The 13,515-nt window shown below is 46.6% G+C and overlaps 1 pseudogene; it reads left to right on the top strand.

The window, feature by feature from the left end:
* Positions 1 to 715: 715 nt before the first annotated feature.
* Positions 716 to 825, top strand: LOC115284420 (annotated as a pseudogene).
* Positions 826 to 13,515: the final 12,690 nt, after the last annotated feature.

The raw sequence follows: 13,515 nt of genomic DNA, 5'->3' as shown, positions 1-13,515 counted from the left end.
TATTTCCTCTGTTAGATCTGTTTGCCCAGTAAGCTCCATGGGGGCACGGAGTGTCTGTTTTTGTGCCATGGTCTCCCCTTGCCTCAAACAAAGTAACAGCTGTGACAAATGTTTCTGGAATGAATGACTACACTCTTTATAATGGCAGCATCGTTATCTATGACTTCCCTAAGTCTCCACTGCTGACTCCTTAGGTGTTTCAAGATTTGTTTCTCTGCAGGGCACAATACTGTGCGATCAGCGTTATGCACTTGTGTAAGTATTAACATACCTCTACAGAAATGGAAATTGCGGAATTGAAATTTCCAGGTCAAAGGCATGTGTAGAGGACACTTGTCATGATTTTGGCGACCAGAATCATAAATGTCTTCCTCCGCCTGGAACATTGACCATGCCATTGCTCCAGAGTGGGGGGTAAAAACTGGACATGTGACCTCGACCCAGCTAAGTAGACACCTCCATCCCCGAGTCTGTAATGCAGGAACCATGGCGACTCCATCTTTGTGGTGGAAAGCAATGGTGGTGTGGCACAGGGCCCAGGCTCTGCAGTTATGGGCGAGTTGGGGCTGTGAGTGTCCGGCAGTGGCAATGGCACTGTTGTTGCCAGTCTTTGTAGTGAGATTTCAGCTGTGGTCACAGCACCTCCCTGGTCACCTTTGTCCCTATCTGGGTCTGAGACTGCAGCCTTCTTCAGCCTTCCCTCAAGTTCCCTGGAAGCTTTGCGCAGTGGCAGTATCGTAGCCAATGAGGTTTATCCGAGGCGCGATTATTGCTAATTGAAAACTTTTCTCAAGTTCCCTGGAACTCAGTAGCCTTAACAAAAGGAAACCCAAACATCTTCTGCTTAACTAGAGGCGGGCAGGCAGGTAGGGCTCCTGACTGATGGGAGTGTGTGCATTTGACAATCACGGAGCTGATGCCAAACTGGCCTCCAAAGAGGTTGCACAAATTTACACTGTCATCGGCAGGGCACCTGGCACCTCGGTTGATACCTCTCCTCTAATTCCGTCACTTTGCAAGAAAAGGACATTACTTGATGCTAAGCCTCTAAGCCAGTGTGTGGCACGTTTTAGTCACTCCTGTTTGCTGAATGAGTGAGTGAGGGACTGCACGAATGAATGAAAAGAATTCTTTTTAAGAGTTTGACCAAAGGCATCATCACTAGAATTGGAGACTCACGGTTGGGAGGACGACCATGAAGCTCTTTATTCGAGGAGGAGAGCTGAAGCTCAGAGGAGGGAAGTTGCTCAGCCAGGAATTCACAGCCAGCCAAGTGGAGCAGACCTCAGACCCAAGTCTACCACTGTGCCTGCCTCCCAGTCCAGTTCCCCAGGGCCCTGCTGCCAGGGCTGCTGCCTGGGCAACATTCCTCTCCCTGGGTGTCCCCACCAAGGAGGGAGATTTCAGCTGAAATGATGTGCAAATGAGCCAACCGAAAGCTGTGAAGCTGCCAGAAGTCCAACTTGTGAAAGGGGAAAGGCTGGTGCTACCCGTTCGGAAACTTACCTTTGTATGTAACTGGAAGACACGAAGGTGTGTGTGTCTGCGTGTGTGTAAGGATCAAGCTCTGGCCTCTCTGTGGCCATAGTTTTCATTTCCCTTTATTTTTTGTATTGCTTTCAAATCAAATGGAGGTTGTGGCAGAGAACCTCTTGCTCCGAGCTACGTATATAAAAATGAACAAGGTTATTGGAGTCGCATGTGTTTTCAATAACGGGTCGGTACTGCCTCCCTTTCTTGGAAATGAAGGGAGACTGTTGCTAGTTGGAGGTAAGAAGCAATGGGTGTGAGTGGTGGTCTTCATTCTGGGGCTTTTACCTTTCCCACTCCCCCCCCCCCAGCTAACCATTTAAGCATAACCAACTGGTAGAATAAGAATCAATTCTAAGCCCAACCGTCTCTTATCTATGTGAAGGATTTTTTTTGACATTTCCATCACCGCAGCTTGATTGTTAAGACTGTTCACAAAGCCGAGTCCGATTTGAAGAGAACATCTGTAAAATTGGGTCAGCAATGTTACAATGCCAAGCAACATGAAAAATAACCCTGGCTTGTCAGAGCGTCACAGGAGCAGGGAAGAGCTTTGTCTCAACGTGGTGCACTTGGATTTATGTCTTTGGATTGCGATCCTTCCACACAGCCCAGGCCCCCTGAGTGGCCAAGGGAAGCCTGTCTTCCACAGCCCAAGGGACCGGTCTCTGGTCCCTCGTCCTTCGGTGGAGTAAGCATACAGTTCCCAGGGTGACCACTGGAGGCCGCTGTGGCACCAAGAACGCGCGGAGGGCGCCCAGCTGGCGGAGGGGGCGTCTCCTAGGAGTAATGACTGTCACACTCACACGCCGCCGACTGTTCTCGAATTCTAGTCCAGGATTTAAAAGACACTGTTATGAATTAACGAGAATAAAAGACTCGGCAGATGAAGCGCGGGTCTCAGATCCCCTGGGGTTGTTTTCTAACTGCTTTCGAACTCACTTTCCCTCCTCTGGGACTGGTTCTCATTTGCATCCCACAAGAGGCAGGCTTTCTATATGGCGAAGACGTCCTCCAAAAATGACACAAGAGGAAGAAATGTCGCGGCGGCAGCCTGTAGTATTTATCCCCAAATACTTTTGCAAAGCAGGATATTACACCCTTTTCTCCATCCGCCAGTACTGGAGGCAGGTGCCAACCACCAAGGGGCTGCAGGAATAAGGCTGCCTAATCAAATCCAGGACGCGCAGTTAAATATGAATTTCGTATGAACAATGAATAATTGCTCACTATAAGTATGTCCTAGATATCGAGTGGGTCATACTTAAACAAAGATCTGTTGTTTATCGGAAATCCCAATTTAACGGGGTATCCTGGGTTTTGATTTGCAAACCCTGGCCACACTACACAGGAAGGGTGACTCAGGTTGGGTAGCAATGAGCTGCCTGAGGGAACCGGGAGACTCAAGGTGGTCAGGGCTGAAGCTGGGCACAGAGTCCTAATCCAAGGTGGGTGGTAATAAATGCCACATGTTCACACAGGGAACAAATAGTCTCTTGGACCTGCCTAGTGGTTAGAGGCCTCAGAGGAAGGAATTTGCTCTCTTAGAAACAGCACCTGGAGGTAATGTTCTACTTTTCTCTTTTTGGTTACCGCCCTTGCGCTAACACCTACACAGACACAGCAGCATTTGGGGGCTTTATTCCAGGCGGCACTGAGGGCGTCCAGTGGTCACCATGTCCCAGCTCTGGGAGGCCCTGTGCACACAGGCTGCACTGGCACAGGCCCTGCCCTGGTGTGGTTTCCTCGGGCCCCATAGTGGGCCTGGGGCTGCAGGTAAGACTACCAGTAGATTTAAGTCCAGGTGGCTGGCGAAGGGGAAGCCAGCAAAGGCATGGCTGGCACATCAGACTTTCTGAATGTGGGGCTCCTAAGGTCCCAGTGCATTATTGCTGACCTCCTCTGACTCCTCACCAGGCTGTTCCACCTGGTTGGAGGTCTTCAGGACTCATTGGAGGCATGCAGTCCCCCAATTTCCATTTTCCAGTTTGGTGAATAAACCAGATATCCTGAGGAGCCCCCAATCTTTGGTCCTCTGGTCTCCAGTTTGGGGTCTGCTTGGAACTTCGGGTGGCTCGGGGGAAACCTGCGTCTGTGTTGAACTCTCAGTAAGCTGCTCTGGAGACCGTATCGCACCCGGGCTGTGTCTGGCATCTGCTCCCCAAGTGTCGTTTTCTCTTTTCCCAAACTCCACGAGGTGGAGAAGGCGGCACCCTCTTGAAAGTGATTAATCTGCACAACCCAGGCCACTACTGCCAGAGTGGTAATATATAAGAGAGATGCGAGTCTATAGGGTATATTGCTGAAAGAAAAACCAGCAAGTTAACAGAATTATTACTTTGCAAGTGTCAGGGTCGGGGCAGTTATTTGGAACTGCCTAGGCCGTGAGGACCTGTGAGGAAGTTAGCAATTGTGTTTCCATCTCTGCCCTCCAAGTACTGAAATTCAAACCCTGGCCCTGACAGTGACCCATGGGGCGACCTGGGGCAAATCTCCTTCCTGGATCTGGGTCTCCGCATCCAGGGGCTATCCTATCCAGCTGTCATGCTCGGGAGTTTTGGGAAAGGCCAGCTCCTCTGCACACAGGAGCGGTATTCATTGTGAGTGGCAAAACACATCTCACAGATTTATTTTCTTTCCTTCTTTGTAAACTAGACTTGGATGAGGGACGCCTGGGGGGCTCAGGTGATTACGCATCTGACTTGATCTCGACTCAGGTCATGATCTCACAGTCCGTGGGATCGAGCCCCACATCCGTCTCTGTGCTGACAGCATGGAGCCTGCTTGAGATTCCCTTTCTCCCTCTCTTGGTCACCCCCCCACTCACGTTCTCTCTCTCTCTCTCTCTTTCAAAATCAGTAAACATAAAAAAATAAACTAGGCTTGGATGAGTTTCATCTCAAAGCAAACTCACACGCATGACTGTGCCAAGACCGGCATGCTACTGGGCCAGTCTGTAGCTTGAAGGCCATTTCTAGGGTAGGGGACCAGGCCTGGGGGACATGAGGTTACTCTGCAGGTCATCACATCCAGAAGCCAGGCCCAGTATGGACGCCAGGCCCCATGTCTCTGACCAGCAGTCTTTACACTTGCTGCATCGTTCTCGTGCTACTGCCTTCACTTTTTCACGGCATCCACCTTTTTCTGAAGTTGAGTTATGTTCTTGTTAATTTGTCATTGTACACTTCCCCCACTAGCATGTGGATGCAGAGAACTATCCAGAGAACCTGTACTACCTTATTTACCACTGCTTTCTCAGCACAGGGCCTCAAGGATGTTTGAAAAGTGTTTGTTGCCTTGCTTTGTGATCACTGAGAGCTTGTGAGAGAAATCATCACAGGTGAGAATGGGCCCTAATTTTAGAGTGTGAATTCTGACTCCACCCCTGACTGGCTGTGTGGTCTTAGGCAAGCGCATTAACCGTTCTGGGCCTTAATCGGTCTCCTCACGTGGAAAACAGGTTGATACATCCTGCCTATATCACTGGGTTGTTTTTAGGATTTGATCAGACCACTTGAACTACTGCAATATCACCGTGCGTGTGGCTAGCGCTTGACCTTGGGTGAATCACCTTGGGGCTTCGTGGTGATGCTAACACTGGCACCCTGGCTTTCGCTTCACTGTTCATGGCCTCATCTAAGTGACCTTGGCAAACCACACACCGTTTTCTCCCTGGGAGTTGATACCCTCAGATCTGTTTTTTCCCTGCATCCTCGCCTGCCATGCTGACTTGACCGGACCGCTGCTCCTGGGGAAGGGGGGAGGGCACAGAGACCGAGCCTGGGTTGCTACATTGCCTCTGTGGAAGGCTCCGACTCTCTCTGTCTCTGTCACCATCATTGTGTCCCACTTGCTGGGGACCTTTCCATTCCTTTCCCTTGTCTGGTGGGGCTGTGCCCGCGAGCTGCTGCTTGGCACCAAAAGGGCTCGTAGGGAGCTCTGTCATCTTCTAGGGGCAGTCCTGATGGTGTCGCCAGGCCGTGTGGTCTCCAGAGTTGGTCGGAAGGGTCCTGGCAGGGCCAGGGCTCCGCACCAGAGGCTCCTGCCCCCACAAGGCTTTGCCAGCCCCGCTGCATCTATCTTGCAAATCCACGGCCTTCGGATCCTTACGGGAAATTGCAGCATCTGTGAACACTTTGGCGCATATGTGAACGAGCTCTAGGCTCATGTGTGGGGCCTCAAGAATGACAGGACGAGTTTTGTGACTCTTTGTTCTTTTCTCGGCCAGCTCCTGTAAGGGTCCCTGGAATGAGAGACTGAAATAACTCACTGTGCCTGGACGTGTCCACTCACCCATGTGTCCCTCTTCTTGGCCCATCAGCACGGCGTCCGGCCCACCCGTGGCCGAGCCTGTGCCAGACTCTGCTGTGGTGGGCCAACAGGTCTGGGCTCCAGGAGTGACCCTTCCTTGCCAGCTCCGGTCCCCTGGGTGTGGGGCGGTCTCTGCAGCCTGGGCAGGGAATGGAGCAGCCTTGAATCAGCACCTACGTGGTGGTGGGGGCAATGGCAGGGTCGGGAGAGCACTGGAAGGTACAGCTGGCTCAGCTTCAAGGGACTGGTGAGACACCACAGGTGGGGAAAAGAGGCAGACACTGTCAGCTGCTACCGAATTCAGAAAGCATGGTGATTTGGTCACCTGGTCTCGTTCTGTGCCAAGCCCTATTGACTGCGGAAGGCTGCCTAGGGTGCATCTGAAAAAAGTTCTAAGGAAAAGAAAGATCAGCTCATGATGTCTGCCATGAACACAGGGAGTGTGAGGCAAATGTTTGCCCAGTCTTCATGGATGGAAACAGTGCTGTTGAGGACATAGGGCTTCTGATACGAGCTCTACATCAAAGTAGTTTTGTGATTTCAGTAAGTCACTTGGCTATACATCTGTGTGTATATATACAATATATATATGTTTTTGTATATATATTTTAATATATATTTGTACGAATATTTATTCATATAGAGAGAGAGAAAGAGAGAGGGAGGGAAAGGGAGACAAAGAAAGAGAGGTAAGACAGATTTGTGATGTGTTTTAAGGAATCAGGGGCCAGCAAGTCTGAAATCTACAGGGCAGGCCAGCAGTTTGGAGACCCTCAAAGCTCTGATATTGTGGTTCAGGTTTGAAGGCTGTCTGAGCAGAATTCCTTCCTCCTTGGGAGACCTCAGTCTTTTCCTCTCAGGGCCTTCATCTGATTTGATGAGGCCCTCCCATATGTGGAGAGTCATCTGCTTTATAACCCGCTTTTACTCAAAGTCTACTGATTGTTAATCACATTTAGAATTGCCTGGACGGCTCAGGCAGTTAAGCATCTGACTTTGACCCAGGTCATGAGCCCATGCTTCTTGGGTTCGAGCCTCACGTCAGGCTCTGTGCTGATAGCTTGGAGCCTGGAGCCTTTTTGGATTCTGTATCTCCCTGTCTCTCTGCCCCTTGCTGCTTGCACTCTGTCTCTCTGTATCCCCAAAATAAATAAACATTAAAAAAATTAAAAATGCCTTCAAAGAACATGCAGACGAGTGTTTGGTCAAGTAACTGTGCACCAAGACCTAGCCACGTTGACTCACAAAATTCACTATCACAGAGGTGATCTCAGGAAACATCTGTGGAGGAATGAAGACATGATCCATGGAAGGAAAATGGCCAATAAAGGGTATGTTACCAAGTTAGCCATCACTGAGGGCAGCAGGAGCTGAATCCTGGAGACCTTTAGGTACCGGAGTAGGACATGGGCCTCTGCGTTGTCCTGCCCAAGGGGCGAAGGAGCGGGGTCATTCACACATCCCACACCACATCCAATCTGCCATTTGCTCAGAGATGTAGCTAATTCCTCTGCCCTTGGGGCTGCCATGAGGACAGGTGGGGCAGGCACTAGTGGCCAGACATAGCATTCAGGCAAAGAGACTCAGGTATTGGCAGTTGGAAGTTGGGCCAGTACACATGGAAATGGTTAGGGCTAAGGGACATAGCTGGGGCCAGAAAATGTCTACAAAACCAATCCCCCTCCCATTGAGAGTCTGTAAGATGAGAAAATAGAAAGTACTGGAACTTTTGTCTTTATACATGAGATATAATTATTTCATTAAAAAATTAGAACTTTAACCTAAATACCCTATTTCTTGAATATTCTATTTGATCAAGATTGTACTGACAGGTGCCAGATCAGGCTAATTCCTGTTCATCTTTCCAATCTTCGTGCGAATGTTACGTTTTCCAGGAGGCCTTCTTTGTCCCCTCCGGCTAGTCAGGTCTCATGAGATACACTCTCAACGCTTCCTTTTCCTTTGGAACATTTCCCAACTCTCTGCAGGAAGGAACCATGTCTTTATTGTTTACTATTTATACCCCCATACCTAGAACAAGTACGTGAAAGCAGTACCTGAGTAGGGGCTCAATAAACATTTGACCACAAAGATTATGGCAGGTGGCAGAACACCTTCCCCAGAATTCATTAACGATTGATGAACACCATAAAATAAGCTCATATCACTCAAACCAGGGCCAGAAAGTATCTTTGGGGACCTGCTTTAATGAAGAGACAATGATGACTTTTATCAACATGGCAATTCTTATTAAGTAAATGGGCGCTCTTGAAGCACTTGAGGAAAGTTATATCCTTACATAGATTGACCCCTGAGATTAATTATGTTTATACTTTTAATTTCCTTGGAAAACTCTTTCGTCAAACATGGTCTGTATCAGTCAATATGGACTGGGTTATGTGGCATCAACAAACAACTTCTCAGATATATTGAGTAGCACAACTAAGTTCCAAATCTCATTCACATGAATTCTCCAATGCAGACAAACAGGGGGCTTTACTCTTCAGACCTCTCAGAATGCCAGCTGGAGGAGGCTCCCTTGCCCATATCGTTACTATGGTGCGGGCAGGAACATTGAGCGTTATGCACTGGCTCTCCAAGCTCCCACCAAAACGTGACGTGGTTATATAGCTGATAAGGGCTTAATATTTAAAAGACATAGGCAATTCATACAACTACGTAGCAAAGAAACAAATAACAATTAAAAATGGGCAAAGGACTTGGAAGACATTTTACCAAAGACATACAGGTGGCCAATAGGTATATGAAAAGGAGCTCAACCCTGCTAATTATTAGGGAATACAAATCAAAACCGCAATAAGCTATCACCTCACACCTGTTAGAATGGCCATTACCAAAAAGTCAAAAGATAACAAGTGTTAGGAAGGATGTGGAACAAAAGGGAACCCTTTTATACTGTTGATGTGCATTTAACATGGTAGAGCCATTATGGAAAACAGTATGGAGAGTCCTCAAAAAATTAAAGATAAAACCCACCATATGATTCCTCATTCCTGCTTCTAAGTGTATATATGAAGGAAGTGAAATCACCATTTCAAAGAGATATCTGCACCTCAATGTTCATTGCAGTGTTATTCACAATAGCCAAGAAATGGAAACAATATAAATGTTTATCAATGAATGAATGGATAAAGACATTGTGATACGCACACACACACACACATCCATACCATACATGGGATATTATTCAGCCTTACAAAAGAAGGAAATCTTGCCATTTATACCAGCATGGATGAACCTGTAGGACATTATGCTGAATGAAATAAGCCAGACACAGAGAGACAAATATTGCATTATATCACTGAAATGTAGAATTTTTAAAAAGCCAAACTTAGAGTAACAGACTAACATGGTAGTTACCAGAGGCTAGGGCATGCGGGTAAAGGGGAGATTAAAAAATTAAAAGGAGGGCTGCCTGGGTGGCCTAGTCAGTTGAGTGTCTAGCTCTTGATTTTGGCTCAGGTTATGATCCTAGGATCATGGGATCGAGTCCCATGTTGGGATCTGTGCTGAGCATGGAGGCTGCTTAGGATTCTCTTTATCACCCTCTGCCCCTCTCCCCTGCTTGCACTCACTCTCTCTCTCTCTCTCTCTAAAAGAAAGGAAAAGAAAAAAAGAAAGTAGAAAGGTATTTTCCAGGCGCTGGGGGGAGGGGGATGGGGAGTTAGTGTTTAAGGAGTACAGCATTTCAGGTTTTTAAAAAATGTTTTTATTTTTTTTTAATTTTTAAAATGTTTTTTATTTATTTTTGAGAGACAGAGAGAGACAATGTGAGCAGCGGAGAGTCAGAGAGAGAAGGAGTCACAGGATCCGAAGACAGGCTCCAGGCTCTGAGCTAGCTGTCAGCACAGAGCCCGATGCGGGCTCAAATCCATGAACCGTGAGATCATGACCTGAGCCGAAGCCGGACGCTTAACCGACTGAACCACCCAGGCGCCCCGCATTTCAGTTTTACAAGACAAAAGAGTTCTGGAGATACATGGTGGTGAAGATTCCACAGCAATAATAATGCAGTTATTATCACTGAACCTTGCACTTAAAAGTGCTCAAGATAACAGCTCAACACCAAAAAACTCACAAACAATTCAATTAAAAAATGAGCAGAAGACATGAATAGACACTTTTACAAAGAAGACATCCAGATGGCCAACAGACACATGAAACAATGCTCAACATCATAATCACCAGGGAAGTGGAAACCACAATGAGATATCACCTCACACCTGTGAGAATGGCTAAAGTCAAACACACAAAAAACAACAAGTGTTGGCGAGGTTGTGGAGAAAGGGGAACTCTTTTGCACTGTTGGTGGGCCACAAACTGGTGCATCCACTCTGGAAAACAGTATGGAGGTTCCTCAAAAAGTTAAAAATAGAACAAACTGACAATCTACTAATGGCACTACCACATATTTACAGGCAAAATACAAAAACACCAATTCAAAGGCATATATGCACCCCTATGTTTATAACAGCTTTATTTACAGTAGCCAAATTATGGAAACAGCCCAGTGTCCATCAAGTGATGAATGGATAAAGAAGCTGTGGTTTATATATAAAATGAAATATTATTCAGCCATAAAAAGAACTAAATATTGCCATTTGTAACAACATGGATGGAGCTCTATGCTGAGTGAAAAGCCTGCTTAATATTCTCTCTCTCTCTCTCTCTCTCTCTCTCTCTCTCTCTCTCTCTCCCTCTCCCCCTCTCTCCTGCTTGTTCTCTCTCTCTCTCTCTCTCAAAAGTAAAAAAAAAATTAAAATTAAAAAATTAAAATGTTGGAAAACAAAAATAAATTAAATCCTCTTGTTTTTATAATTAAGGTCCAAAGAAGTTAAGCTCCAAAACTGAAATTCTTTCTCCTTGTAAGTGAAAACCACAGCTTAGAATTCTTAACTCCAAAGACATTGAAATCCAAAATTTATTCTCTCTAATTTCTTATTCTGCTCAATCTCAGTCACAGGTGTCCTCTGTATCTGGGAGGAGGGACGAGAGGGACTTTCTTCAACAGCTGCTGCCTGGGCTCCCCCTCCCAAGAATGGGTACCATTACCTAGAAGTGGAATTCATCTGTCTTGTGCCTTTCTTTTGAGAGTCTTGTGACTGTGGCCATGCAGGTCTTATACTTTCCTACAGCTCAAACTCAGCCTATATCTTTAATCTGCTGGACCACGGTAGGGAGTTTGGTCTTTGTCCCAAGTCCAAAGGATCCACTGTGATGTTTTAAGAAGGAGGGTGACATGATGGTCGGCTGCGATATTTATTTATTTATTTATTTATTTATTTATTTATTTATTTTAAAATGTTTATTTTTGAGAGAGTGCAGCTGGGGGAGGGGCAGAGAGGGGGGGCTGAGGAACCAAAGAGGGGTCTGTGCTGACAGAAGAGAGCCCAACATGGGGCTCGAACTCACAAACTGCAAGATCATGATCTGAGTTGAAGTTGGACACTCAGCCAACTGAACCACCCAGGTGCCTGGATTAGAAGCTATGAATTTTAAATAGATCCCGTTGACTGCAGAGTGGAGCATAAACTGGAAAGAGAGTTGAGATATGTGGACGAGAGACCAGCTAGGAGACTTTCCAAGATGCCAACCTGGAATTAGTGACAGGGTAGGGGCAGTGGTGAGAGAAGTGAAGGGATGGCTTTAAGGCTGTTAAGAGGTAAGATCTATAGATTTGATGTTGATGTGGAGGATGAGAGAAAGTTCTTTGTTTCAAGCAATGCCTGTGCAGTGCTTTTCCTTTTATTCATTCACTCATTCTTTCTTTTATTCATCCATTCATTGAAAAACATTTACTAAGCACCGAGTGCATTGACGCTATCTTTCCAAGGGAGGTCTGCCCTTCGGGAAGTAAGTCCAGTGGTAGAACTTGGTCAATCTCAATCATGTGATAACAGTCAATATCTATGATGTGTCTACCCTTCTCAGCTATGCCAGACACTTTATATATTTAGTATATGTAAAGTGTATATTTGGCTTTTGCATGTGTGATTATTATATGTGGGTTATTCCACAACATGGAGCCATTTGTAACTCTGATGGAGGCACTGGGAACTTGGTGCCTGGGAAAGAGTCCAACCCTGCACCCAGCTACTGTAGCTCTACATGATTTGAGGCTTCTCTACCCATCACTGCCCATAAGAAAGCCCTAATTAAAGATCTATAAGAAATTTCCCAATGATATTTCTTTCGTGGGGGATCTATGTGTTAGAGTCCTCTCTGAACCTTTTTTAAAATACTGTATTTATTTTTGAGACAGAGAGAGACAGAGCACGCGTGGGGGAGGCCCAAAGAGAGAGGGAGACACAGAATCTAAAACAGGCTCCAGGCTGTGAGTTGTCAGCACAGAACTGGATGCGGGGCTCGAACCCATGAACCGCGGAATTATGACTTGAGCCGAAGTTGGATGCTTAACCGACTGAGCCACCCAGGCGCCCCTAGTCCTCTCTGAACCTTAAGTCTCTGGTTGCAAGTATTCTGAGAGGCATAGACATCCATCATTGAATCTCCAACTTCCTATTCTCCTCAAGCAAGGGACCCCAGCTGGGAGGAGGGCGGAGCATGATGGTGATTCATGGGGTGGGAGGAGGTGACTTCTTCCCCCCTCTGTATCTCCAGAACACCCTGTAGATATTTTAATACTTGGAAAAAGAATAAGGAGGGTTCATTCCCTCAAGCTCCTTATGGATTTGAGAGCACTGATCTAGGCCTTCCAGCAACAATGGACTCCTTCTTTGAGGTCTGTACCGCACTTGGCTCAGCTGCTGAGAGCTCTGATCATCCCATCTTTCTCCCAGCTTCCTTTCCTCTCTTCTTTCAATGTGCAAAAACTTTGATATTTAGCAAGTAAGTCTCCGTAATGAGGTTTGCTAACAACCAGCCTGAGGTGAAGTCACCCCAGTGACCTCAAAGGGAAAGAATTTTTTTCTGAATGACTTTTTTCTTTCAGATTTTCAAAGGAACCAGTACTGTACTTTTCATTTCACACATCACAAATTTACATTTTCCAAAGCTGGAAAATGTCAACACCTCAGGAAAATATGGGGTAAAATCATGTGGACATCTGCTCACCTGGGGCAGCAGTAGTCACAGAGAAAATTCCAGTCTCCTGGACAAGGCCACATTAGGCTTGCACACCCATGAGCTGACTTAGGCCCATCTTCAACCTTCATTAGCTTTGTATCACATAAAAGCCCAGCCAGCACGTTCCCCGAATTAGGCTGCTTGTAAAACCACAAACTTGTTTCCCCAGAAATTCAACAATGAAGCCGTTGTGTTTCGCAGGAGGGAGACAGACTTGGAGGAACTCGGCTTCCCACTGTGGTGTAACACCTTCACTGGGGCCTTCCTCTCCAGCCCGGGCCCGCTGAGATGGGCGTCAGTGCTCTGCAGGTATTTCCTGAGGGCCCCTCAGTTCCTTCTCAACGTGTGCATTCATGGCCAGGTCATTTATTCTGCCTGTCACCTTGGGCTGATGAAAATGTTACTTTGACTTATGGCTTGAGCACTTCCTCAGAAAGTTGGGGACCCCAAGTGAGTTCCACTCCTAACTTTCTTGTTGGAAAGGCTTTCATTGTTTATAGTCTGTGAATTTTGGACAGCAGCCAATGTTGAAGCCAAAAGGAAGGCTTTCTCTGTGGGATTTGCCTA

Source organism: Suricata suricatta, chromosome X (assembly GCF_006229205.1).
Source record: "Suricata suricatta isolate VVHF042 chromosome X, meerkat_22Aug2017_6uvM2_HiC, whole genome shotgun sequence".
Lineage (NCBI taxonomy): Eukaryota > Metazoa > Chordata > Mammalia > Carnivora > Herpestidae > Suricata > Suricata suricatta.
The sequence above is the reverse complement of the archived record's forward strand: the minus strand, read 5'-3'. Positions and strand labels throughout refer to the sequence as shown.